This window comes from Zingiber officinale, chromosome 9B, assembly GCF_018446385.1.
Source record: "Zingiber officinale cultivar Zhangliang chromosome 9B, Zo_v1.1, whole genome shotgun sequence".
NCBI lineage: Eukaryota > Viridiplantae > Streptophyta > Magnoliopsida > Zingiberales > Zingiberaceae > Zingiber > Zingiber officinale.
Window position 1 is genome coordinate 56963067 of NC_056003.1, and position 27712 is coordinate 56990778.

The window sequence follows — 27712 nt, forward strand, 5'->3', positions numbered from 1 at the left end:
TTAACATCATTGATTCCAAATTTAAATTATCTGTTCTTAATGGTTTAGATTTGAATAGCAAGCAGAACTTAATACTATTGATTCAAATCCACCTATGTTATTAATTCCGTTAAATATTAATTTCTAAAATTGGCTTCCAAGACTGCATGGTGAGGCACATGTCCTTCTTGGTTATGGGAGCAACCACCACCGCCTAGACAAAGCCTTTTAAGGAAAGCTAATATTTAATTTCCTTAAATAACTCTAGGTTAACCAAAAGGAACAATCGAATCACAAATTCGAAAAAGAAGAAAACACAAACTCAAAAAACTAATTCGAAAAACTAGATCTAATGTCTCTTGCATTTGGAATTCTTATAAAGAAAAATAACTAGCATGATGCGGAAAATAATTACTAATTATACCTTCTCTTTGTAAACTAATGACCTCGAGATCTTTTGTCGTATTCCTCATCTCGCCTTTGATGTCGTGTGGGCGACGAACCTCCAAGATGATCACCACCCAAAAACTTCCTTCCTCTTCCTCTAAAAACCGGCCACCACCATCACCAAGGAGAAGAGAGCAAAGGGAAAAGAGAAGGGAGAGGGAGGGCCGACCACTTGAGGTTCTCCAAGCAAGAGAATAAGAATTGTGTCTCATGAAGCCTCCTCACCCCTTCTTTTATAATACTTGCCCAAGGCAAATAAGGGAAGAATTTTTACAAAAATTAAAATCTTCCTCTAGCTTTTCCTTTTCCCTTTTAATTTTCCTTTTCTTTCCTCTTGATTGAATCAATCACCAAAAATAAATTTGATGATTTTATAATTTTAAACATGGCCGCCCACCTTGCTTGGGCACCAAGCAAGGGTGGCCGGCCCCCATAAGAGGAAAAGGAATTTTAATTTTTTTTATAACATTTTACAAGAAGAAAAACTCTTATAAAATTTTACAAGCTCTCTTTCCTAAAGTAGGGGTTAAAAAAGGAAAGTTCTAAAAATTAAAACCATGTTTTAAAATTTAAAAATTCTCTTATAAAATTTTATTTTTTAACATGATGATAGAAAATTTAAATTTTAAAACTTATCTTTCTTTTTTTCTTGAACCATGAAGATGGTTAAAAAAGGAAAGTTTTAAAACTTTTAAAACTCTCTATTAAAACATGTGGCCTAATTCAAATAAGGAAAGTTTTAAAAATTAAAATCTCTCTTTTAAAACTTATATTTTTCTACAAAGAGAAGATTTTAAAAAATTCAAAACAACCCTCCTTGTTTGAATTATTGTGGCCGGCCCCTACTAGCTTGATCACCAAGCAATAGGGCAGGCCCCTTGGAAGAGGATGTGGCCGGCCTTTGCTTGGTCACAAAGCATTGGACCGGCCCCTTTCTTGGACACCAAGAAGAGCCTTACATTTGGATGAACTTGAGGTTGTAATGAGGCTACGACAGGGACCTAGAGGAGAAATTGGTTTTGGCCTTCCGATGAGCTTGAGTATCCCGTGTTTGCCCCGAACACACAACTCAAGTTCATCGATAATAACTCATTCCACTAGAGAGTTATTATCGCACTACCGCACTAATCCGAAATTACATTATGGGCTCCTTCTTATCATGAGTGTGTTAGTCTCCCTGTGTTTAAGATAACAAATGTCCACTAATTAAGTAAGTTATTGACAACTCACTTAATTAATATTTAGCTCCAAGAGTAGTACCACTAAACTTCATTGTCATGTCGGACTAAGACCACCTGCTGGGTTTAACATGACAATCCTTATGAGCTCCTCTTGGGGACATTTTCAACCTAGATAACTAGGACACAAATTCTTTCTATAATCAACAACACACACTATAAGTAATATCATTTCCCAACTTATCGGACATATTGATTTATCGAGCTAAACCTCACCCTTTGATAAGTCAAAGAAATAAATATTAAATATATGTGTTTGTTATTATATTAGAATTAAGAGCACACACTTCCATAATAACTAAGGTTTATTCTTTTATTAAGTCAGTACAAAAAGAACTTACCTAAATGGTCCTAATACACTTAGAGTGTACCAGTGTAATTTATTAATTAAGATAAACTAATACTTAATTACACTACGACTATTCCGATGGTTTGTTCTTTTCCATCTTAGTCGTGAGCAACTGTTTATAATTTATAAAGAACCGTCAACATGATCTTCTGTGTGTGACACCACACACCATGTTGTCTACTATATAAATTAATTGAAGAATTACATTTAACAAATAAATGTAGATATTGACCAATGTGATTATTTTATTTCAAAAATAAATATTTACAAAAGCTAGGCTTTTAGTATACACTCCAACAGATTCTTCTCTTCTTCTTCTTCTCCTCCAAGCTCCGGCCACCAAAGGAGATATGCGCCGACCCTAGAGGGAGGAAAGGGAGGAAGAGATGAGAAGGTGAAGCGCCGACCCTAGGAGGAAGAGAGGAGGTGGGCGCCAGTTCTAGGGGAAAAGAAAAGAGAGAAAAGAAGAGATGAGGTGCCGGCCACAAGCAAGGAAAACAACTCAAAAGAGATTAGGTTATGGTGGCATGACCTCCTCCCTTTTTATAACCTTTGGCACCAGATAAAAGAGGAGAAATATTAACAGAATTTTTGTTTAAAAAATATCTCTAGAAAAGAATTAACATAATTCTTTTTAGAAAAATTTCTTATGAAAGAATTAATATAATTTTTTTTAGAAAATTTCTAAGAAAGAATTAACATAATTCTTTTTAGAAAAATCTCTAATTCTATTGAGAAAAAATCTCCTTTTTTTTCCTTTTCTTTTCTTTTGGTTTGGTCGACCCCTTGCTTGGGCACCAAGCAAGGCTTGGGCTGGCCTCTTTCTTGGGTAAGAAACAAAATCAAACAAGTGAATGTGAGGCTATGTAGAGGCTACAACAGGGACCGAGAGGAGGAATTGGTTTTGGCCTCCTGATGGACTTGAGTTTCCTGTGTTCGACCCGAACACCCAACTCAGGTTCATCAATAATAACTCATACCACTAAAGAGTTATTATTGAACTACCACACAAATCCCATATTACAATATGAGCTCCTTCTTATCATGAGTGCGTTAATCTCCCTGTGTTTAAGATATCGTGTGTCCATTAATTAAATGAGTTACTAGCAACTCACTTAATTAACATTTGACTCCAAGAGTAGTACCACTCAACTTTATTATCATGTCAGACTAAGTCCACCTGCAGAGTTTACATGATAAACCTTATGAGCTACTCAAGGGGGCATCATCAACCTAAATAAATAGGACACAGTTTCCTTTTATAATCAACAACACACCGTATAAATAACACTATCTCCTAACTCATCGGGCCTATTGATTTAACGAATAAATCTCACCTATTGATAAATCAAAGAAATAAATACTAAGTGTACGTGCTTGTTATTATATCGGGATTAAGAGAACACACATCCATAATAATAGAGGTTCTGTTTTTTTTATGCAATCAGTATAAATCAAACAACCTCAAATGGTCCTGCTCAGATACACATAGTGTACTAGTGTAATTTTATAGTCAAGACAGACTAATACCAAATTACACTACAACCGTTCCAATGGTTTGCCCCTATCCATCTCGGTCGTGAGCTACTATTTATAATTTATAAGGAACTGATAACATGATCTTCTATATAGCATCACCCACCATGCTATCTATAATATAAATTAAATTGACAACTGTATTAACATATAAATAAATACAAAATGTAACATTTGACCAAAGTGATTCTCATTTCAAAATAGATGTTCATATAAAAAGCTAGGCTTATAGTATACATCCTAACATGAACAATCTTCAATTTAATATATTATGTGTTCTATGATTTAATTTCAGTCAAAAGTTATGGTCTGTTAAAGTTTAAGTAAGTAATACTGTTGGTACCCCAAGGTGATTTTGATGTGATCAACCAAGTTAGGTTAGACCCTGTTGGCTTTACCCTGTGTCTAAGTGTGCAGGAATTTAGGAGCATAAGAAATCGAGCAAAAGACGCAGCTAGCGAGAAGGACGACACAGAAGAGAGCCGATGGGCTCGGTGTGTCCGAGGGATGAGGCACTGTGGAAGAGTATGTGGGTGGACGAGAAGGGAGCGTGCAGTGTTTCTGAGGGATGAGAAGCCGGAGCGGAAGGTTACTCAAGGAGACGAGCAAAAGATGCAACCAGTGAGAAGGATGACACGGGAGAGAGCAGACGAGCTCGGTGTATTCGAGGAATGAGGTGTTGTGGAAGAGTACGCCGGCAGACGAGAAGGAAGCACACAGTGATTCCGAGGGACGAGAAGCCAGGAGCAGAAGGTTGCTTGAGAAGGTCGGAAGTTAGGTTCGGGTGAGCCCTATTCCGGATGGCCGAGATCACCCAAGTGAACGGAGCCAGAGCGGAAGACCTAGATCAAGGTGAACCGAACTAGAGCGGAAGACCGGGAGTAAAAGTCAAAAACTGTTGCTCGGATCAAGGCGAACAGAACCCGAGCTGAAGATCGGGACCAAAAGTCAACAAAATGTTGACTTTTTGGTCTGGGACGCCTGGACCAGTCCGGGGCGCCCGGAACCCTTCCGGGCACCCAGACTGTGATGTTTATCCAAAAATAGTCAAATGCGATCCGTTACAATGGGGATAAAGTTTTATCCCCCTCCAAGCACCTGGAACCTTTCCAGGCACCCCGACCAGGGCTATAAATACAGCTCTGGTCCCAGAAGCTAGATAAGGACTTATTAACAATTGTAATTGATTCTACTTGATTCTAGCTTTGTTATTGCGAGCCACCAATGTTGTAAGAGGATTCTCTGCCTGAAGGATACTTTGGTAGTGAGCTTCAATTGCTTTAGATTAACAACATCCCTGTTTGTAATCAAGTAAATCATTTGCGCCTCTTCTTTCTTTTAGTTTCTTATTTATTATATGCAAGTGTTATTGTAATTTAGCTTGTAAAGTCTGAGAAAGGTTGTTTTAGATTCGCAGGGCTATTCACCCATCTCTAGTCGGCCGCCTAAGGGTTCTAACAAGTGGTATCAGTCCCAAGATGTCTCAGAAGGACTAACCGCCAACTGAAGCAAACAAGAAATGGCCAGAGCTAGCATCAACCCACCAACGTCCGAGGGGGAGTTCACGATTTGGAAGTGACTAATGGAGGTATTTCTTAAAGTAGATTTTAATATTTTATTCATAATGAAATATAGTTATGAAACACCGAAGAACACGAATGGAGAAGAAATCGAAAAACACCTTTGGACTAAAAAGCAACGCGACGATTTTACATCAAATGGTAAGGCTAAATTTCATCTTTTAAGCGTACTATTGGTTGAAGATCTTGACAAAATCGGCGACTACCAAAGTGCTAAAGAACTTTGGGAAAAGTTATTGAAGCTCCATGAAGAACCAAAAGAAGCTGAATCTAACTCCTCCTTGGACTTCAAGTCATCATCAGAAGAATCTGAAACCAAGGAAATCGCCAAAACAGCTCTAATAGCCGAGTACCTACTAGAAGACGAATCAAGCTCATCCTCAATAAACAACGAAAGCATCAACGAAGAGGGAGCATCGTGAGAGGAAAGCATCACTACAAGGGGAGCATCAAAAATCGATATGGTAAGTCAGGTAAGTAAACTTCTTCCAGAGCAATTATATAAATTTGTGCAAATGCTAAGTAAATTATTGTATAAGAAGAGAACAAAGTATATCAAATCAAAGAAAGAATTTGCATGTCTAAAAGAAGAATTTGAGAAATTAATAGATAAAAATTCAAAATTAAAAGATAAAATAGAAATATTAGAAAAGGATAATTCATGCATAAATGTTTCTCTTCCTCCAGAAAGAAATTTCAAATATCATTGAAAGATGAATTGGTATTATAAATTTCACAAGGAGCAAATTATAAAATTATCTAGAAAACATGCTCCTATAAAATTTTTGATAAATCTAGTAGGTAGCAACCATAAAATATGTCAAACTTTTTTAATAACTATGCTTAAGCATTTTTTTTTAAATCTGACTTTATGTAGAACAAGAGTTATTATTGATGAACATTATATATTTTTTTTACTACTTCGCTGTTAGAAAAATTTTCAAGATTTTTTTCCAAGTCTAAAAATCAAGATTTTCAACTGCTTGAACTTCTTGATTTTTTTCATTTTTTTTAAACCCTTAGACTTTTTAGATCTTCCAAGTAATATGTTTAACATACCCCACTTTTAATGTGAGCAAAAGGAGTAGTAAAGATTAAGTTTAGGGGGAGGGTAGTACAAAATTTTAAAATTTTAGTTTCTGCACTTAATTTTTGTACTTGCAAAAATTGTTGTACTTGTATTTTTTTTATAAACTGCTATTTATTACCCTAACTTAACTTGGATTTGATCATATCAAAATGGGGGATATTGTTGGTACCCCAAGGTGGTTTTGATGTGATCAACCAAGTCAGATTAGGTCCTGTTGATTTTTAACCCTGTGTCTAAGTGTGCAGGAACTTAGGATCACAGGAAGTAGCAAAAGACATAGCTAGCGAGAAGAACGACACAGGAGAGACCTAACGGGCTCGATGCGTCTGAGGGATGAGGCGCTGCGGAAGAGTACGTGGGTAGACGAGAAGGGAGCATGTAGTGTTTCCGAGGGATGAGAAGCCAGAGCGGAAGGTTGCTCGAGGAGATGATCAAAAGACACAGCTAGTGAGAAGGATGACACGGGAGAGAGGCATTGCGGAAAAGTGCGTCGACGTACGTGAAGGAAGCTTGCAACAATTCTGAGAGATGAGAAGCCAAGAGCAGAAGGTTGCTCGAAAAGGCCAAAAGTTGGGTTCGGGTGAGTCCTCTTCAAGATGGTCGAGATCATCTAAGCGAGAGGAACCGGAGTGATCCGGATCAAGGTGAACAGAATCGGAGTGGAAGATCGGGATTGAAAGTCAACAAAATGTTGACTTTTTGGTCCTGGGCGCCCGGACCGTGATGTTTATCCGGAATGTGTCAAATGTGATCCGTTGCAATGGCGATAAAGTTTTTTCTCCCTCCAGGCTCCTGGAAGAGTTCCAAGCGCCCCGACCAGGGCTATAAATACAACCCTGGTCCCAGAAGCTAGATAGGGACTTGAGAAACACTGTAATTGATTCTAGTTTTGTTATTATTGTTGGAACCCCAAGGTGTTTTGATGTGATCAAACAAGTTAAGTTAGGTCCTGTTTGGTTTAACCCTTGTGTCTAAGTGTGCAGGAGCTTAGGAACACAGGAAGTCGAGTCGAAGACGCGGCTAGCGAGAAGAACGACACGGGGAGAGAGCCAACGGACTCGGTGTGTCCGAGGGACGAGCTGACCGCAGAAGAGTACATCGGTGGACGAGAAGAATGTACACGACGTTTGAGGGACGAGAAACCGGGAAGGAAGGCTGCTCGAGGAGAAGGCCGGAACTTGGGTTAGGGTGAGCCCTATTCCGAATGGTCGAGATCAGCCAAGCTAGCAGAGCTGGAGCAGAAGACCAGGACCGAGACGAGAAACACCGGAGCAGAAGGCTCGGACCAGAAAGTGAACCTGGTTGACTTAGTGGTCCGGGCGCCCAGATCCATTCCGGGTGCCCGGACCGTCCGGGCGCCCGGACCGTCCGGGCGCCCGGACCGTCCGGGCGCCCGGAACCATTCCGGGCACCCGGAGTTGGCCTTTTTGACCAGATCACGTCAACCGTGATATGTTGTGCTGGGGATAAAGTTTTATCCCCCCAGGATGCCCGGAACCCCTTCGGGGCACCCCGACCAAGGCTATAAATATAGCCTTGTTCCAGAAGCTTTTCATCAATGACAAGTAATTAAATTCTAGCACTTGTACGCTTCATTTTAGAGTTAAGCTTCTATTTCTTGTGCGTCAACGTTGTAAGAGGCTTCTCCTCCCGAAGGAAATCATCAGATAGTGCGCCATACTTTCCTTGGAATAATAATCCTCTGATTGCAAACCAAGTAACTTGTTTGTGTTTGTTTTTTTAATCTCTTTCTGTTTTAATTACAAGTGCTATTTATTTAGTTGAAAATCCAAGAAAGGTTGAATTTATTTTGCAGGGCAATTCACCCCTCCCCTCTTGCCGGCCTCCAAAGGGACTAACAAGTGGTATTAGAGCGAGGACGCTTTAGAAGGACTAACCGCCGACCGAAGTAAGCAACCAATGGCCGGACCAAGCATCGTTCCACCAAAATTTGAGGGGGACTTTGCACACTGGAAGCGTCGTATGGAGGTATTTCTAAAAATCGATTTCGAAATTCATTTAATAATAAAGTACGATTTTGTAGCTCCGACAAATCAAAATGGAGAAGAAAAAGAAGAGAGTCTTTGGACGAAGAAGGAGCAGAATGAGTCGGTAGAAAATAACCGAATGGAGTATCACTTGCTGAGCTTGCTGCCGCCTTAAGAAGTCAATCACATCGGAAGCTACTTGTTGGCCAAAGAACTCTAGGAAAAATTCCTGGAGCTTCACGAAGGCATGCCCTAAGCTAAGCTCGTTAGAAGAGATATACTTCGGAACAAGCTGACAAATATCCGTCTGGAAAGAGGTGAGAAAGTAGCCAATCTACATGCAAAGGTAAAAGAGTTAATTACCGGACTCGAGAATCTCGGTGAAACGGTAACCAACCGGGACACCAAATGCTACGCACTCAATGCTTTTCCCAGAACTCCAGAATGGACGTCAATCATCGACACATACTACATTTCAAAGAACCTGGAGGTAAGTACCCTAGAGGAGTTATTTTCTACTCTTGAATTACATGAAACCAGATGTGCAGGAATAACAAAGGAATCAAGTCAGATAATGATGCTAAACACAACCAAGAAGGATGAACCCGAGTCAGACTCAGAAGAAAATCAAGAAGCATATATGGTAAGAAATTTTAAAAAATTCTTTCAATCTAATAAATTTAAAGACATACAGAATAAGAAGAATTCAAGAAATAGAAGAAGGGTTCGTTGCTACCATTGTAAAAAAGAATGACACTTAAAAGAGGGGTGCCCAGAACTCAAGAAGGACAAAGTGAAGATACCCAAGAAGCACAAGAATCAAAAAGCCACTTGGGACGATACTTCATCATCTGAATCCGAAGTACAAGAATATGCCAGACTAGCACTAATGGCAAGCTATCAAGGACAAAGTACATCGAAACCCAACATCGATGAAGGGGGAGTGACTTCAGATGAATGTAGTGAAGCAGGGGGAGAGTCAGGCTTCAAGTCTAATACGGTAAGTGAGGTATGTCTCTTACCTCCTGATCAACTTTATTTCGGTATTAAGGCTATGACAAAGTCTATGTATAAATTAAAAGGTGAAAATACTAAATTAAAAAATGAAAACTTAGAAATAAAAAGAACCTTGTCCGATAGAGGATTTTGATAAAATTAAACTTGAAAATGTTAAATTAAAAGAAGAAATAGAAAAATTGAAAAACTCTAACTGTTCAAATATTTCTATTTTTAGAAATTATAAAGGATTAAACTGGTACTATAGGTTTCATAAAAATCAGATTAGAAAAATATCAAAAGCTTATGAACCTAGAAAATACCTGATTAACCTTGTAGGATGGAATCTATATTGGGTTCCAGAGTCGTGTTTAACTTAAACTGTTAATTAAATTTAGCGCTTTCAGCGAGAAAATTAAACAGTGAATTTCTTTATAAGGCTTTGTCTAAGAAAGTGATTGTTGCTCTAATAACCAAGAAGGCCTACTGCCTCGCCATTGCCTAGAAGCCAAGTATTGAAATAAACAATTTAATTGACTAATTAAAAAAAATATTAAAATTAATTAATGCTTTAAAGGTTTACTTAATTTGTCTTAGAATATATTTTCAAAAATATTCATGTCTACGAAAACTTAAAAAAAATTTAACTTAGGTTTTTTTTTGAGTTTGGAAATTTTTTTTAGCACGTATGAAAAAAATTTTCTGTTGAAAATTTTTGAAATATGTTTCAGACCTTGAAAAGTATTTTTAAGCTACATAGAATTTTTTTTTTGGAAATTACCTTAGACTTGTTAAGAGCACCCCATTTTTTATGTGATCAAAGGAGGAGAAGAATGTTAAGTCTAGGGGGAGGTGTATTAATTTCGTTCATTGAAAAATCTTATTTACACGTATTTTTCAACATTATTTGTTTTTAAATGATGTTTGTTTTACCCTAACTTAACTTTGGTTGTTCACATCAAAAAGGGGGAGATTTTTGGAACCCCAAGGTGTTTTGATGTGATCAAATAAGTTAAGTTAGGTCATGTTTGGTTTAACCTTTGTGTCTAAGTGTGTAGGAGCTTAGGAACACAGGAAGTCGAGCAGCAGACGCGGCTAGCGAGAAGGATGGCACGGGGAGAGAGTCGACGAGCTCGGTGTGTCCGAGGGACGAGGTGACCACAGAAGAGTACACAGGTGGACGAGAAGAACGTATGCGACGTTCGAGGGATAGAAACTGGGAAGGAAGGATGCTCGAGGAGAAGGTCGGAACTTGGGTTCGGGTGAGCCCTATTCTGGATGGCCGAGATCACCCAAGCTAGCAGAACTGGAGCGGAAGACCCGGACCGAGACGAGCAGCACCGGAGCAGAAGGCCTGGACTAGAAAGTCAACCTGGTTGACTTAGTGGTCCGGGCGCCCGGAGTTAGCCTTTTTGACCAGATCGCGTCAACCGCGATCCGTTATATTGGGGATAAAGTTTTATCTCCCCCAAGGTGCCCGGAACCCTTTCGGGGTGCCCCGACCAAGGCTATAAATATAGCCTTGGTCCAGAAGCTTTTCATCAATGACAAGTAATTCAATTCCAGCACTTGTACGCTCCATTTCAGAGTTAAGCTTCTATTTCTTGTGCGTCAACGTTGTAAGAGGCTTCTCCGCCTGAAGGAGATCATCCGATAGTGCGCCATACTTTTCTTGGATTAGCAATCCTATGATTGCAAATCAAGTAACTCGTTTGTGTCTATTTTTTTAGTCTCTTTCTGTTTTAATTACAAGTGCTATTTATTTAGTTGAAAATTCGAGAAAGGTCAAATTTATTTTGCAGGGCAATTCACCCCTCCCCTCTTGTCAGCCTCCAAAGGGACTAACAATTGTGAGCCACCAACATTGTAAGAGGCTTCTCTGCCTGAAGAAGACTTTGATAATGAGCTTCAACTGCCTTGGATTAACAACCTCCCCGATTGTAACCAAGTAAATTGTTTGCACCTCTTCGTTCTTTTAGTCTCTTATTTATTATATACAAGTGTTAGTGTAATTTAGCTTGTAAAGTCCGAGAAAGGTTGTTTTAATTTTACAGGGCTATTCACCCCCATCTAACTGGCCACCCAACGGTCCTAACAAATATAGTGTTGCTAATTTTTGGAAATCAACAACAATATGTTGTTGATTTCCAAAAATCTAGTGTTGCCAATTTTCAAAAATCAACAACATAGTCTTGTTGATTTTAAAAAATTAGCAAAACATGTTGCTGACTTAAATTTTAAGAAACCATAACTTTTGACTTGGATTGAACCACGAGACGTACATGATTTAAACTTTGAGAGACCATAACTTTTAATTGAGATTGAAGCACGAGACTCGTAATATATCAAATCAAATATCTCTAAACGATCTTCGATTTGATATATTGTGCCCATAATTTAATTTCAGTCAAAAGTTATGATTTTTTAACGTTTAAGTCAGCAACACTGTGTTATTGATTTTTGAAAATTAGTGGTGTTGCTAGTTTTCGAATATCAGCAACATATTTTTGCTGATTTTAAAAAACTAGTAAAAATGTGTTGTTGACTTAAATTTTAAGAAACTATAACTTTTGATTTGGATAGAACCATGAGACACACAATATATTAAATTGAATCAAAAGTTATGATCTTTCAAAGTTTACTCAATATACATGTAGTAGCTTCGAAATTGTAGTTGCTACAACTACAAGTTTAATTTTAAGTGGTGATAACTTTTGATTCATATTGAACTTAGGACACAATATATCAAAGTGAAGTTTTTTGAATGAGTTTTGATTTGATATATTATACATTTTGTAGTTCAATCTGAATCAAAAGTTATGGTATCTCAAAGTTAAAACTTATAGTTATAATAGCTATGATTTCGTAGCTTCTACAATGTATTGCTAATCTTCGAAAGACGAACAACAACGTGTTGTTAATCTTTTGAAGAATAGCAACATAATCTTCTTCTTCTCCTCATCCATCCAAAGATTTTACCAATGTCTATCTCTTCTTCTTTTTCTACCTTCAAAATTTTTATCTCCTGCTACAAAGATACAACAACTTCTTCCTTGCCTCCAGGATCTCATTGAACTAGTCATCCAATTCCCCCACCAGGATCTCACTTCAACTCCTCTGCATCATGAACCATCCCTTCAACTCCTCCACCATCTCCTTCACTCTCCTGCCGCCAATGACCACCTTTGCGTCGCACCTCCACACACTGGCACCCTCCAGCTCTTCCCTTTGCTCCTCAGTCCTCGACCTCACATGTCGGAATTCATGCATTCGAATCCCTGACACGACTCGTTCCACTTCTACTACTATCCTCTATCATAGCCTCACAATGAAGAGTGTCATTTTTGACGCAAAGAACAGAGAGTAGGCCTCACTTGTAGTAGCCATCACCAAATGGATCCCGCAGTGTACCGATCCTCGTAGTAGGATCAGGAGGAGGGAGCCAGCGTTCCTCAGCGCACAAAGCATGCTTTTGAAGCCATTAAACTCATCGTATCACCATTCTACCCATGACACTTCCTCGAATTTTAATGTTGATTTTCAAAAACTAGCAACACCTGTGTTGTTGATTTTTGGAAACTAGCAACATCATGTTGCTGCTAATTTTTAGAAATCAACAACATGGTGTTGTGAATTTTCTATGTTGTTGATTTCTGGAAACTAACAACACAAGTGTTGTTGGTTTATCTTTTTGACCTTATTTATATTTATTATTTTTGATATGTTACATTAAAACTGTATATAATATCTGAAGATAATCTAGTATGGGATTTAACTTTTCAATTAAAAATCTTCATCATTCAGTGAGCTCATTAAGATAAACAAATAAACTGCTCGAAAGATAATACAACCAATCTTCTTTCGATAAACAGATAAAAAGACATAGAATATCTATTATTGATCTCAAACAAAGACCAATATCAACGATAAGCCTAAACAATATAAGGAAGATGACCATTACATAGGCATGAAACCTAGTGATAAAGAAAATGAGTTTCCATGAGAAATTAGGGACTCAGAGCTTCCTTAAAAAAGTAACAGCTCAGGGTGTCTGGATGAGCTCCACAACTAATAGGAAAAATCATCTCATTCCTTGTTGGAACCAACGCTCCTTGGGCGAAGTTGCAAAACGTCTTCCTAAAGGTAGAATTGACGATGAGGTCAATCCACTAGTAGGCAATTAAGATTTTAGAATCGAAAGGAGACTCACGACCGAGAAGACTTTGTTGAGACACATTGCTTGGGTCTTCAACTAAGACTAGAGTGATTTCCGCGGAGATGAACAAGTATTAAAAGAGAGTCATTGACATTCTACCTAAGATTTGTTTGGAAATGAAGTCTGATAGTAGCATAATAACAATGGAATAACTTCAAAAGAAAAAAAAGTAATTGATAGATAATAAGTTGCAAAGTATAGAACTTTAGAAGCTCAAACGGGAACTTCCACCAAGCCATCACTTTTTTCTCTCATCCTTTAACCGATTCATTCTCCAAGCCAATGTCCTCAATCTCCACATGTTCTTCACACCCTTCTTCTTTGGGCTTCTCAATTTCTATTTTTATAGTACCCACTACTTCTTTACTCTCCTCATCTTCATGTATCTTCTCGATAATTTCCAGTGCTTTAACACTACAAGCTTGCTCTTTTGGTTACCAAGACATGATCTTTTCTCCTCCTTCAATTCATCAAACCCATAGTCATCTGAATCAGTACTCGCTTCTAGAAAACCGGCGTCCTTCCCCTTCATGTTTGGGCTGACCCAACGAGGGTTTTTTTGAATTGTTCATCACTGTCACCTCAACCGTCTCCTCATCCTGATAATTTCCATTAAAGGAGGCTCCTTTACATCGCTCCTCGTGCGAATCTAACATGAAGTAGTCAAGAACGATGGCTTCATTGTAGGAGTCGTGCTACTACATTTCGAATTGTCCTCACTTGCGTCGAGGCCCATTAGGATCTCCCAGTCGTGGAACTCGAGATGACCTTCCATGGCGAGTGTGGCGCTCAAGAGAAAAAAGATGAGGAGGCAAAGAGGGAGGAGATCGAGAGAGGAGAACGAGGGCAACACATGTTGTGATGTCGATTTTTATAGGAACAGTAATAAAGGAGGGAGGAAGGTAAAATGGGAAATGAACTCAGCAAAGCTAAGTTATTTGGACAGTTCCAAAAGTAAGTACTAAAATAGGGAAAACGTAAAACGACCTACACGTTTTGATAAATTGCCAAAGGAAACAAATTAAAAAATAAAATGACTAAAACAATTAGAATTTGAATTTTTTTGTTATTTAGTAATTAGTATTTTTTAATAAATATAAAATTAATTATCATCCTTGTTAAATTATTATATTTTCTATATTTATTTTATTGAATGAGTCTAGAGTCTTATAGTTTAATCATATATTTTTACTTTTTTTTACGAGTTTACTGTTGGATATATGTGAATGGAGAAGAACATTGGGAGTTTCAAGGCATATTGATTAGTTTATATTGATTCACATGCATTGAAGATGTGAACAAATATATGGGGAGAGACTCTCTCTCACTCGTGGGTGCGCAAGAGGGTGCAAATCCAGAGTCCAGATTGCACTAAACCAAGTTAACTTGTGTGTGAGCATGACCTACACATGCTGAATGCCGAACTTGTAACGACCCGCCTCCTACTAACTAGGCTGTGAGGCCGATCGTTACATTAATCTGTGCTAACTATTCCATGACCATCATTAAATCTAAGTGCGGAAGCTGTACTAATTAAAATTTTGCTAAACTATTATCATTTCTTGGTTCTACATGTGCTAAGGGGTGTAATCTAAACTATTCATGACATATATTACATCCCCCAATGGTCAAGGAACTTAACTAAGAGTTTCTTGCTGATATCAGGCCTCCCAATCGATCCACGGATCGATTGGAACGGCCGGATCGATCCATTGATCGATCCAGGTGGCTACTTTATGTGGGGCTTAGGTTGGATCGATCCAGTGATCGATCCAGCACGCTACTGTGCTCGGGCAATATTCTGGATCGATCGGCTGATCGATCCAGTGATCGATCCCAGAGCCTTCTGTTCGCGACAGAATTTGCTGGATCGATCGGCTAATCGATCCAGAGGCCTACTGTTCACGGTACGAACTTCTCAATCGATCGGCTGATCGATTGAGAAGCCTCCAATCGATCAGCCGATCGATTGGGGTTTTTGATTGCGTACCAGAAGTCTGATTTCAGCACTGTTTCGTGCCTCAATCACACATACAAGTTCTAAAATGACTGGGAAACATTCTAACATCACATAGCTAATGTTCTAAACATGATAGAGTGCATAATTTACTAGTTCATGACATTTAAACATACTAAAGTGTGAAACATGGTAAAATGCTAAAAAGGTTCTAATGCTTAAAGCAAGCTTGCTGAAATTCCCTAAGATCTTTATTCCAAGTCCCATCCACACACATTTTCATCATTGCATTGACCTCCAGCCTCCACTAGTCCATTTTCCCTTTACCTTTATCTGCAGTATAAGGAAAATAGTATGTGTAAGCTTGAGAGCTTAGTAAGAAACCATCTACCTCACAAAAACATGCATACGATGCTATTTATGCTTTGAAAACATGCTATTTGAAAAGAACATACTGAATATGCTAAGCATGGCATGACATACAACACATGGAAATCGAAACTGATCATGGCAATAAATGCTAATCATAATCTATCATATTGTATCAATTGAAACTAAACTGATACCAAAGCTGAGCTAAGCTAATACTAAACTGATGCTAAAGCTGTACTGATTCACATAACTATTTTGTGATGTTTGAGAACTATATTCATAAGTAGATTAAAATAATAATCAAGCTGCTGTTTGGGCCCGACAACTGTACTTTGCTGTGCGCGCATCCCTAACTAGACCCGGGTTTGCAAGTCCCGAATTTAGTAGGGTTACTAGGTTAGCTGAACCTAGGGACGACTATGGGAGTCCAACCCAATGGATATCTAATCCAGTACAGTGCCACTGAGAAAGTAAAATACTGAACATAAGCTAATAAATTCTTGTCTTGCTTTTACTAGGTTGTCTAAACCTAGAACTAGGTTATCTATACCTAGAGGCGACTGTGGGAGCCCACCCATTGGACATCTGGTCCTGTAAAAGCTGGAGCAAGACTCAATAAGCTATGAAATGCTTCTATTGCATTTATCTAAGCCACTAAAATGCCTAAGTTGCATTTTTCTGTGCTAAACAATTTAAATCAAACACTTGGTATGCGCTAATTCGCATCCTTTGTGTCGATAGTCTACATATTACTAAACTAATACATGAAATTCACACGAGAGCTACTTATACTGTAGGTGAGGGGTTTCTTACCTCCTGCTCGAAGTTTGTTACGATTCTACTCGCTAGATTTCCGGAGGAGACGATCCTTTCGACGATCTTCTCGGGTCTATGCGTTCCTCTCGCGGAGGGGAGCGCCCTCGTGTCGGAGTCGTCGCCGGAAGATGCTCCTAGAGCCTTTGGGATGAAACCCTAGCCCTTGGGGCTTGGTGCGCCGAGAGAGAAAGAGGAGGGAGGGGGCGGCGTGAGGTTAGGGTGAGGAGGAGAAAAGTTACGTTAAAATAACTCTTCACTTATTTCCTCCCTTTTTATATTAAGTGGGTAATTTCGTCCAACTCTAATATAAATTTAATTGATCCCCTTTATTTTCAGCACGGCCCTGCTGGGTTCACTTGGTTACTAGAGTCCGCTATAAGTCGTAGGACCCAATAGGTCTCGGGTTCAATTCCCGTGTAGGCTATTTTCGTTTTCCATTTATTTTTTCTACTTCCGCTAATCTAAAAATTCCATAAAAATATCCTAAAATTCCAGAAAAATACTAGGATATTTCTAATAATTATTTTGAGAATTTTCGGGCGTTACAATCCCTCAGACCTTATAAAAAGTTCATCCTCGAACTTAGAATAACTCTGGGTACTTTTGTCTCATATTGGCTTCTGCCTCCCAGGTTGCCTCTTCTGCTGTGTGACTTTGCTAAATTACTTTCACTAATGGTACTTCCTTATTCTGTAATTTCTTAACTGCTCGGTCTATTATTTGAATAGGCCGACTGTCATAGCTGAGGTCTTCGCGGACTTGTACCGACTGGGGCTCAATCACCTGGGTGGCATCTGGGATATGCTTCTTCAGCATAGAGACATGAAATACATTATGGTTGGCTGACATCTCCTATGGTAGCTCTTGCTCATATGCTACCTTGCCAACTCTCCTGCTGATAAGGTAGGGTCCCACATATCTGGGACTTAGTTTACCCTTCTTCCCAAAACTCATTACTCCCTTCATGGGAGCTACTCTGAGGAACACTGAATCCCCAACTGAGAACTCTAAGGGTCTGCGCCGTGTATCAGCATAGCTTTTCTGACGGCTCTGAGGTGACTCTATCCTCTGGCGGATCTACTGTATAGCTGCTGTGGTATCTGCTACTAGATCTGTCTGAAGCTCTAGTTCTTTCTGTTCACCACTCTCATACCAGCAGATTGGAGATCTACACCTCCGCCCATAGAGAGCCTCGTAAGGTGCCATGCCAATGGTGGCCTGATAGCTGTTGTTGTATGCAAATTCTGCTAAGCTCAGATATTTGCACCAACTTCCCCTGAAGTCTAGGGCACATGCTCGGAGCATATCTTCGAGTACCTGATTTACTCGCTCCGTCTGACCATCTGTCTGAGGATGGAAAGCTGTGCTGAACTTTAACTTCGTGCCCAATGCTGACTGTACACACTCCCAGAAGTGTGATGTGAATCTGCTATCTCTGTCTGATATAATGGTTCGTGGGACTCCATGTAGTCTAACGATCTCCTTGAGATACAACTGTGCTAGCTGTTCCATGGAGTAGGATATCCTGATAGCTAAGAAGTGGGCTGATTTAGTCAACCTGTCGACTATTACCCAGATGGTATCAAAATCATTCGTGGTTCTGGGTAGTCCCACTATGAAATCCATAGAAATGTCTTCCCACTTCCATTCTGGTATCTGAATGGGCTACAAGACTCCTCCTGGTCTCTGATGTTCTGCCTTAACCCTCTGACAGGTTAGGCAGATGCTAACATATCGAGCGATGTCTCTTTTCATCCCAGGCCACCAAACATGCTTCTTCAAGTCCTGGTACATTTTGGTGGAGCCTGGATGCATCGCATAGGGAGTCTTGTGAGCCTCATCTAAAATCTTCCTGCGTAGTTCCTCCTGATCTGGAACACACAATCTGTCACCAAAGTACAATACCCCACTATCAGATACTCTGAATTCTCCACTGTCTGATTCTGCTAATCCTTGCTTGATCTTCTGAATTTCAGGATCCTGTTCCTGAGTTGTCTGAAGATCACCAAGCAAGGTAGACTCTAACGTCATAGTAGAGAGCTGTCCAACTATGAGTTCAAGACCGAAGTCTGTGATCTCCTTCTGTAGGGGCAGTGACATGGCTGCTAGAGATAATAGAGCAGCACTGGACTTTCTGCTAAGTGCATATACTACCCTATTTTCCTTTCCTGGGTGGTAGAGGATGTCTATATCGTAGTCCTTGACCAGTTCTAGCCATCTGCGCTGTCGCATATTCAGATCCTTCTGAGTGAAGAAGTACTTCAGACTCTGATGATCTGTATACACTATGCACTGAGCTCCATACAAGTAATGTCTCCAAATTTTGAGAGCGAACACCACTGCTGCAAGCTCAAGGTCATGAGTGGGGTAATTCCTCTCATAATCCTTGAGTTGTCTGGAGGCATAGGCGATTACCTTGCCATCTTGCATCAGCACTGCTCCTAATCCCAATTTAGAGGCATCACTATATATATCAAAGCTGTCTGCGTTTTCTGGTAGAGTCAGAATAGGTGCACTGGTCAATCTTCTTTTTAACTCGCTGAAGCTGTTCTCACAGTCCTCAGTCCACTGATATTTCCTGTTTTTCCTGGTGAGAGCTGTCAGTGGGGAGGCTATCCTGGAGAAGTCCTCTATGAATTTTCTGTAATAACCTGCTAATCCCAGAAAGCTTCTGATCTCGCTAGCGTTCCTGTGTCTCTTCCAATTGCTCACAGCTTCTATCTTACTGGGGTCTACCATGATACCATCCCTTGAGATGATGTGACCGAGGAAGGACACCTGATCTAACCAAAATTCACATTTTGTGAACTTGGCGTACAGCTGGTTCTGCTGAAGGGTCTGCAATACTGTTCTCAGGTGCTCTGCGTGGTCTTCCTGAGTTCTGGAATAGATAAGAATGTCATCGATGAACACGCACTACAAGAAAAAAGACATACAACAACGGTTTTTCACCGTTATCGTAGGCCATTTTCAACTGTTGTTAAAGGCTATGTTGTTAAAAGGGGTGGCAAACGACAACAGTTTTTAACCGTTGTCTGCGAAGGCAAAGACAACATTTTAACAACGGTGAACAACTGTTGTCTTTTCCTACAAAGACAACAATTTTTCACCGTTGTCTTTGAGCGTATGCCTAGGCTCTTCAACAACAGTTTTGAACGGTCTACGACAACGGCTAAAAAGCGTTGTCTTTTTAGCCAACGACATCGGTTTGACAACGGTTAAAAACCGTTGTCTTTTTAGGCAACGATGTTAAATAACATCAGTTTGTCACTATTGTCTTTTAACGCCATTGACAACAGTTTGACATATTTAAACTGATGTCTTTGGGTACAATATACAACATTTTGACAATAAATAAAAAACTTATTAATCTTTTCCTACTCAATGGTTTATAAAAAACATCCAGTGCAAATTTCATTGATAAAAAACCTACATAATCAATATTTACAATGCAAATATTCCAACATTCAAACATCACAAAAGTACCAAACATCAACATTCAAACATCACAAAAGTTTACACAGCCAAAAGTTTATATATATCACACATATAGTCCAAAATATCATGTTTTGTTGGAGCACGTCTTCTCTACCTGTGCATCTTCTAAACAGCCTGTGCATCTTCTAAACTGCAGCCTTTTCTGGTTTCTCCTCCCTCCTAGCTTCTCTTTTCTTCTCCTTTCACAGAAACTGCAGCATAAGATTGCAAGTTAATTCATTTCCCAGGAGTAAATGGCATAAAAAATGGATCTCTTGGAAATTTCACACGTACCTGACCTTATTACAGTTTTACAAAAACTCAGAGTAGTATGTCTTAAAAGACCAGCTATATGGCTTTACAAGTAACTCTTAAGTATGGTAAACCAAACCTATCAACTTTACATATACCAAAAAAAATTCTATCCAATTTGAAGCATATAGAATCTAGCTAAATTCACAGAGCAAGCAATGGCTTAGAGCAACAACCAGATTCTGGTTCTATCATCGAGCATCAAAAAAGCATTATAGAATCTAGCTAAATTAGACATGAAAAATCAAGTTCCAACTTATTTCCGGAGCATACAAAATCACAAATACAAACAAGGGCTGAAGCAACAAAGCAGCACACAGAGAATTAAACAAACAAGCTTTACTAATTTAAATTCACAGAGCAAGCAAATTGATCAACCCACAATTATCATAAGGATCTACTCTCTTGATACTCAAATAGACTCAGTAAACGGCCTAACTTCTAGCACGAATCAAAATTCCTAACTATATTAGCATTTTCCCCAATTCATATTCGAATAAAATTCTCCGACAATCATGCAAAAGCATAGAGATGGTTTATTTAGTTTTTACACGGAATAGAGAGTAGAAAAGAGCAATCCAAACTTCCGACAACATCATAGAGGATACCTCTAATTAGATCATGGAAATCACATAGATAGAACTAGTAAAGAACATAAAAGCCCAAGATTTAACGATGAGACTGAGGGATTTAACAAAGGACCTGCATCTAACCATGTATCAAACCAGAAATTAATATGATCTTCACCTAAACGTCATCTAATCTGCTCTTCTGCTATGTTTCTCATCTGTAACGTCCTGTGCAGTTTTGTGAACTCATGTGTGCAGTTTAGTCATGCCGATTGGATTTGGTAAATGGACTCAGAGACAGATATCTCCAAATCAAGTGCAATCAAGTATAAGCAGCATGTATTCAATTTAACTGAATATTATTATTGTCAAATGCAATAAGATGAACTCATGTATATACCTATTCATAAATATGATCTTGTATGCATTCTGCTATCTCAGAGCGCACTTCATCAATTTCTTCTTGAGAGTACTCCGCTTTTGTGAACTGTGAACACACATAAATTATATGATCTTAAAGAACAAAATATAATTAATTGGAAAAAAATAATAACTAAATAACTTCTAATTATTTGAGATGATAAAGATAATATTACTATCGATGGTAGTGTATCCCCCTCGATCATTGCATTTTCTTCAGTAATTTGCCTCATAAATCTCATCACGTAATAACCACATTGTTTCGCATCTGGCTGCCTAGGAACCTACGTTAAAGGCAATTGATATTGTTAATGATAAATATACACATACCTTGATTGATTGAAATAGAAGTACCCATACCTTGATTACTTCCCATTGTACATGCTTTCTTCCTTTCCTTCCATTGTTCGAATTAAACAATCTTAACGCCCTTCATATATACATTCAACATAGTTGATTACGAATGCGATGACTTAAAGAATCCAACAAGTAAACAATCTCCTTATGAGGTTTAATGACAGTCAAATTCCAATGGAAACTACACACAAATACAAAATTAGTGCATACAATTCACAAAAATAATCAAGTGAAAATGATATTAAAGATGTTCATTACCCATTGCAACTTGGCACCAAAACTAATTGATTAATTGATGCACCACTCATCCTAGTGTTTTATGACTGAATTAAATACATAATAAAAAGCATATATAAACTCACATTTCCACAACATATTTCCAATCTTCATCACGAATGCGATGACTTAAAGAATCCAACAAGTAAACAATCTCCTTATGAGGTTTAATGACAGTCAAATTCCAATGGAAACTACACACAAATACAAAATTAGTGCATACAATTCACTAAAATAATCAATTGAAAATGATATTAAAGATGTTCATTACCCATTGCAACTTGGCACCAAAACTAATTGATTAATTGATGCACCACTCATCCTATCTGCTAAGAAACTTGCCCTCTGGTTCAACCGTTCAGTTTTACCTATTTTGTCTTGTGTGGTTTTTTGAAAGTTTGGGATGCTATGCAGATTTACAAATCTGAATTTATCAATCTTATTTTCTTTTACCAACTTTTTATAAAGATGTCTGCCATTTGAAATAAAAAAAATCAGAACTATATTAGATATTAAATACTGATCTAATAAAGTATGTGCTTCTTATATACTAAATTTAAAAAAGAACAAACAAACTACAAGGTAATTCGAAGACTTACCATATGTAAACAACCACACAATTTCCTGAAATTGGCTCCAAGTGATACAAAGCACTAATGTCCTCAAGATGCAAGTTCAGTTCATAATCATCTTGAAATACCTCATGATCTAAAGCAATTGACAATTTCCTTCCATTCTCAAGAGCACGCTTACAATAACAATACACCACGCGCAATGATCTTGGCACACTTGATAACAAAGTCTGGTTATTTTCTACATGTGCTGTTTTCTTCATTTGACGCTTCTAATAATTGTAATTGTAAACTTTTTAGATAGGTGCAATACTAAATAGTTTCACAGATATTTACTTTGAAATATTATCTTAGATGTACCTTTTGTCGTAGCATCAGCAGGTGTTTTGGCCAAGCCACATGGGTTCCAACAGCATCACCAATAGTTTCACATTCATTGGGAATCGGAACTGGCAAACATGCTGATTTCTGCATTGCTTCATCGATGGATACACGCATACAATTCTTGGGTAACGGAACACCATGGAGAGAGTGATTAACTCCAATGACCTCAACAACTGTACCATATGCAACAATGTCTGTGCTAGAATCCAATGTCAAAATAACTGATTTACCCTAAAAGATAAATAGTTGTGTCATTGAATTATACTAACTCTTTATTTTAATAATAAATATAACCACAACTTATATACCTGTAAAGCAACTTCTTTATCCACAACTTGCATTTCGACATCATTGAACTCTTCATGACTGGGGAAAGTCTTATCGGTGTTCAGTTTATTGTCATTTTGCTGAGGTAACTTTACCGAGCAACTTCCTTTGTCATCAATGTCACTGCCCCATGCACCCTTTTTGTAGACAATTGCTTCAAGGTTTTGAATGCGTGTATCTTGGTCTTGAATTAATTTTCTAGCCTCCACCAACTCTCTCTTTTGCTCAATCAGTAGCTCTCTATCAACATGGTCAGTCTTCCATCTACTACCATTAAAGAACAATGATGGAGTGATATGACCTCCAACAGCCCTCACACGTCCACTATGTTCTCTTGAATTGAGTGCTTTCGTAAGAATATCTTCTTTTGTCCCATTAATTTCGAGTGTACCCTCACGCTTCTGTTGTATATAATCATCCTGTCATCCAAATAAAAAAAAATTACTTTAAAAGTTTCATTGAAATACAATAATTGATTTTTACTCATAGCTTCTCACAATCTTGTCTATTGTTTGTTTCAACTCTTGGCCATCAAATTTCCCTTCTTTATTAACCCTTCCTTTCTTCCAAATAATAGCTCTATTGATTTCATCATCGTCACATAATTCATTTGCCTAAGAACAAGAATAATTGAATGATATATGTTAAATAAGAATGATTATTAAATGCTAAACAAAACCATTATACGAATTTTATAAGCAAAATATACTTACTATTTCTTCAGCATATCGTGCATATCCTTTACGAGCAAGGCGATGGGGGTATATGTTCTTCTTTCTTTTCTCCTTCTGTTGTTCACTTAGTTTCTAGTCAAGTGAAACATTCCACATATCAAATTTACTAATTCATCATTTACCTTAATATCTACTTATTTTGAAAGAACAAAAGACTAAACTTACAATAAAGTCATCAGACATGCGAGTCCTGACAAAAGAAATCCAATCATCTCTTGCAAGACCATAGCCGCTAGGTGGTTCATCCAACTCTTCGAGTTTGTCAAGCTTCTTCGAAATGAATGTCTGAGTGAGATGGGATTTAAACTGACGCCACTTATTACTTGCTGAATTCAAACATCCCTTCTTCCAACTTGGGGGAACATCATATGTCAGCTATAAAACACAATTGGGAATACAATAAACTGATTAGTACCTATATTCATCATTGACACCATAAGCAAACACAATTTCTGGAAATTATTCTAGCATTGAAACAACACACACATACATTAAGTTTAAGGCATTCTCATCATTGAGTGTTTTGGAGATCTGAAATTACCAAAACAAAGCTAATGCAGGAGTGCTCGTGGCTTTTGATTTGCCCTATTTGTTTATTAGTTTAATTGTGGATCTATTTTCAATCTGGATGATTTAGTTAACGATAGAGTCTCAGCGCTGTTAACATCGTTCGCCTTATTATAGGCAAGTAGTAACTCGCATGGATGTATCCACTTCCGAATATGATGAAACTAATGCCTTAAAATAGGAGGTTATTATACACCCATAATAATTTGGTTGATAGTAGGGTTGTAATATCTAAAACAGAAAACATTTGATATTCAAGTTATTAGATGGATGGAAGCTTTGGATTGTAGTAGACAACCACAAACAATGAGATATACAACCATTTCTCTTGTATTTGTATAGTTTTGTTAGGAAGATTGAGCTTTAGTATTTAACATGTCTAGAGCCTTAAGTTCAGTTGTTGTGCTATTGCACATATTGGATATTTGTGTATATCAGATATAAAATCATGCCCTTAACATTTTGTTTGAAGAATCAAGTGCAAGTAAAGACATATACAAACAGCACTAGCTTTGGACACTGATATGACAGACAAATGGATTTGTTCTTGATTTCGTACAATTAACCTAGGACAATGTTAGGATCCTTTGAGGATTGTTGGTTACTTATAATCCTAAGTTTTCTAGTTGGAGCAACATTCGTTTTGAAATTGTTTGATGATTGGCAGTTGGTAATCAGGTCTTACAATGTTTGTAGATTTGGTAATTTCTTGTTGAGACACTGGACGACAATGCAATCCTGGTTTTCTCTTTGCTTTACAATTGTTTCAATGCTAATGCAGAAACAAAGCTACCAGAACTAAGTACAAATGAAAACCCCACTGATATAGAAAAAGAACCTACTGAGGGATCTAAAACTGAAATGGAACAAGGAGAATCACGAACAACAGAAGAACAACCTACTGAAACATACGAAGCTGAAAGAAAGGAAGCAGAACCTTGTGAAATTTAAGAACCTTCAACTGAACTATCTAAACCTGAGCAAATGCAGCAGAGCAACTTGAAATAGAAAACCAATCTTTAACTTGTATATATAAAAATCATACTGTTGAATGCTGGAGTAGCAAGAACAGCAGGCAATTCATACTGTTTTACTATCTTTAACTCATCTTTTCATGCATGCCATGATATGACAAATAAAATTTGCAACATGATAATTGACCAGAATTTCTTTAACTTACTTACATTAACTGATTCCTATATCAATTCTTTAACTTCATTTGGAACTTGTTTCCACGTCTTGTAAGATATCTTGACCTTTTCTCGAGCAAGCAAGCCAATGTAACTTTGCATTGTAATAGCAGCTCCTCCTACTGGCTGTCCAAGTTTATTAAATCTTACCTCATTTCGAATTCCTTGAACCCTTTGTTTAGTAAGCTTATCCAGATGGGTACGACCTCTAGATGTTCTTGTTGTTTCAGTGTCTGTAGATTCCAGCATTGTCTCAACCTGTAAACTGTTGTTAGTGGATGTAGATGCAATTTTTCCTTTGCCCTTCCCAATCGTTGCAGGTTGTCCTTTTCTCTTGCTTGAAGCATGAATTGTGTCATCACCATCAGATTTGATTTTAAGCTTTCCAAAGGATGCCATAGATCTCAAATTTAATCTATTGATAAAAAAGTGAAACAACATATCAATATTTAAAAAAAATACACAATAAGAAATTCACCTACAAAAGAAAATCAACATACATAGATAAAAATTTGAAATACCATCATGTGCACAAAATCATATTCAAAAACAAGATACATATCAATATTGTCTACAAACATATCTTCAAAAAAAAACTATAATTGGTTAAACATTTTCAACCCAAGTGCCATCACAATCTTCACGAAGGCATTGGGGTTCATTGTCATCTACTCCGTAAGCATCCATTGATGGTAACTCTCTGGTAAAAGATTGATAGTGGACTATAGTGTCTTCCAATTCATCCCCATTTGCATATTCAAATGACTCTCTAGTAGGAGTTGCAAGTACAATACTCCATACAGGATCTTCAGGATCTTCAATATAAAATACTTGCTTCGCTTGACTTCCCAAGATAAAAGAATCTGATTTGAATCCAATTCGTTTCAAATTTACCAATGTGAAACCAAGATCATCTACTTTTATACCATTATTATTCTCCACCCAATTACATTTGAACATTGGAATTTGAAATTTGTGGTAATCAAGTAACCATATTTCTTCAATAACTCCATAAAAAATCATGTCCAACACAATTGGATTTTTATCCTTTGCACTGGCAACTTGCATTGTCTTTGCGACTAAGCTTACTCCAGAATTTTGAGCAACTCGTACATCATCACGTTCTTTCGTAGCATAAGTAATCCCATCAATCAAATAACTAGAATACTTTAACACTTTCTTGCTAAGTCCACGCGCTATCCACTTTAATCTTTCAGATATTTGAAGGGTCGAATGGTCAACCGCACGTTCAACCTATAGTTAACAATATAATAAAATTTAAATTTTTGCGTAAGATACCAAGAGTTGTATGTATGCTAATACATAGTAGTTTTGGAACGTACAATATCATGCAACCAGTTAATAAATGTTCGGTTATGCTCATCTTGTAGCCACTTTTTGGACTTAGCTTTTTGAGGAAATCTTGCTCTCAACTCCACCATGTGTGCCCTAATAGAATTATTTTAAATAAATAAACCAATAGAATGAATTCAAATTGCATAAAAGTATTGATAAGTTAGAGAACATACTCGATATAAGGATCAATCTCATCATCATTCGTCAATATGTAACGATGTGCTTGTTGCAACTCATCATGCCTAGCGGAGTGCACTATTGCACCCGATAAAGGCTTAGTACGTTCTACTTTGTGATGACTTGATGGTATCCCAATTGTGTGGACATTAGATAGATAGTCTGAGCAAAATTCGACAGCCTCTTCAGCAATATAACATTCGGCTATACACCCTTCAGGCCGATTGTGATTGCGCACATAACCTTTCAAAATCTTCATGTATCTTTCAAATGGGTACATGTGTCTATACCAAACGGGTCCGCACAATTTGACCTCTCGCACGAGATGAACAGTTAAATGAATCATTATATCAAAAAATGAAGGAGGGAAATACTTTTCAAGCAAACACAATATCATTACAATCTCTCTTTGCAAGTCATCCATCTTTAA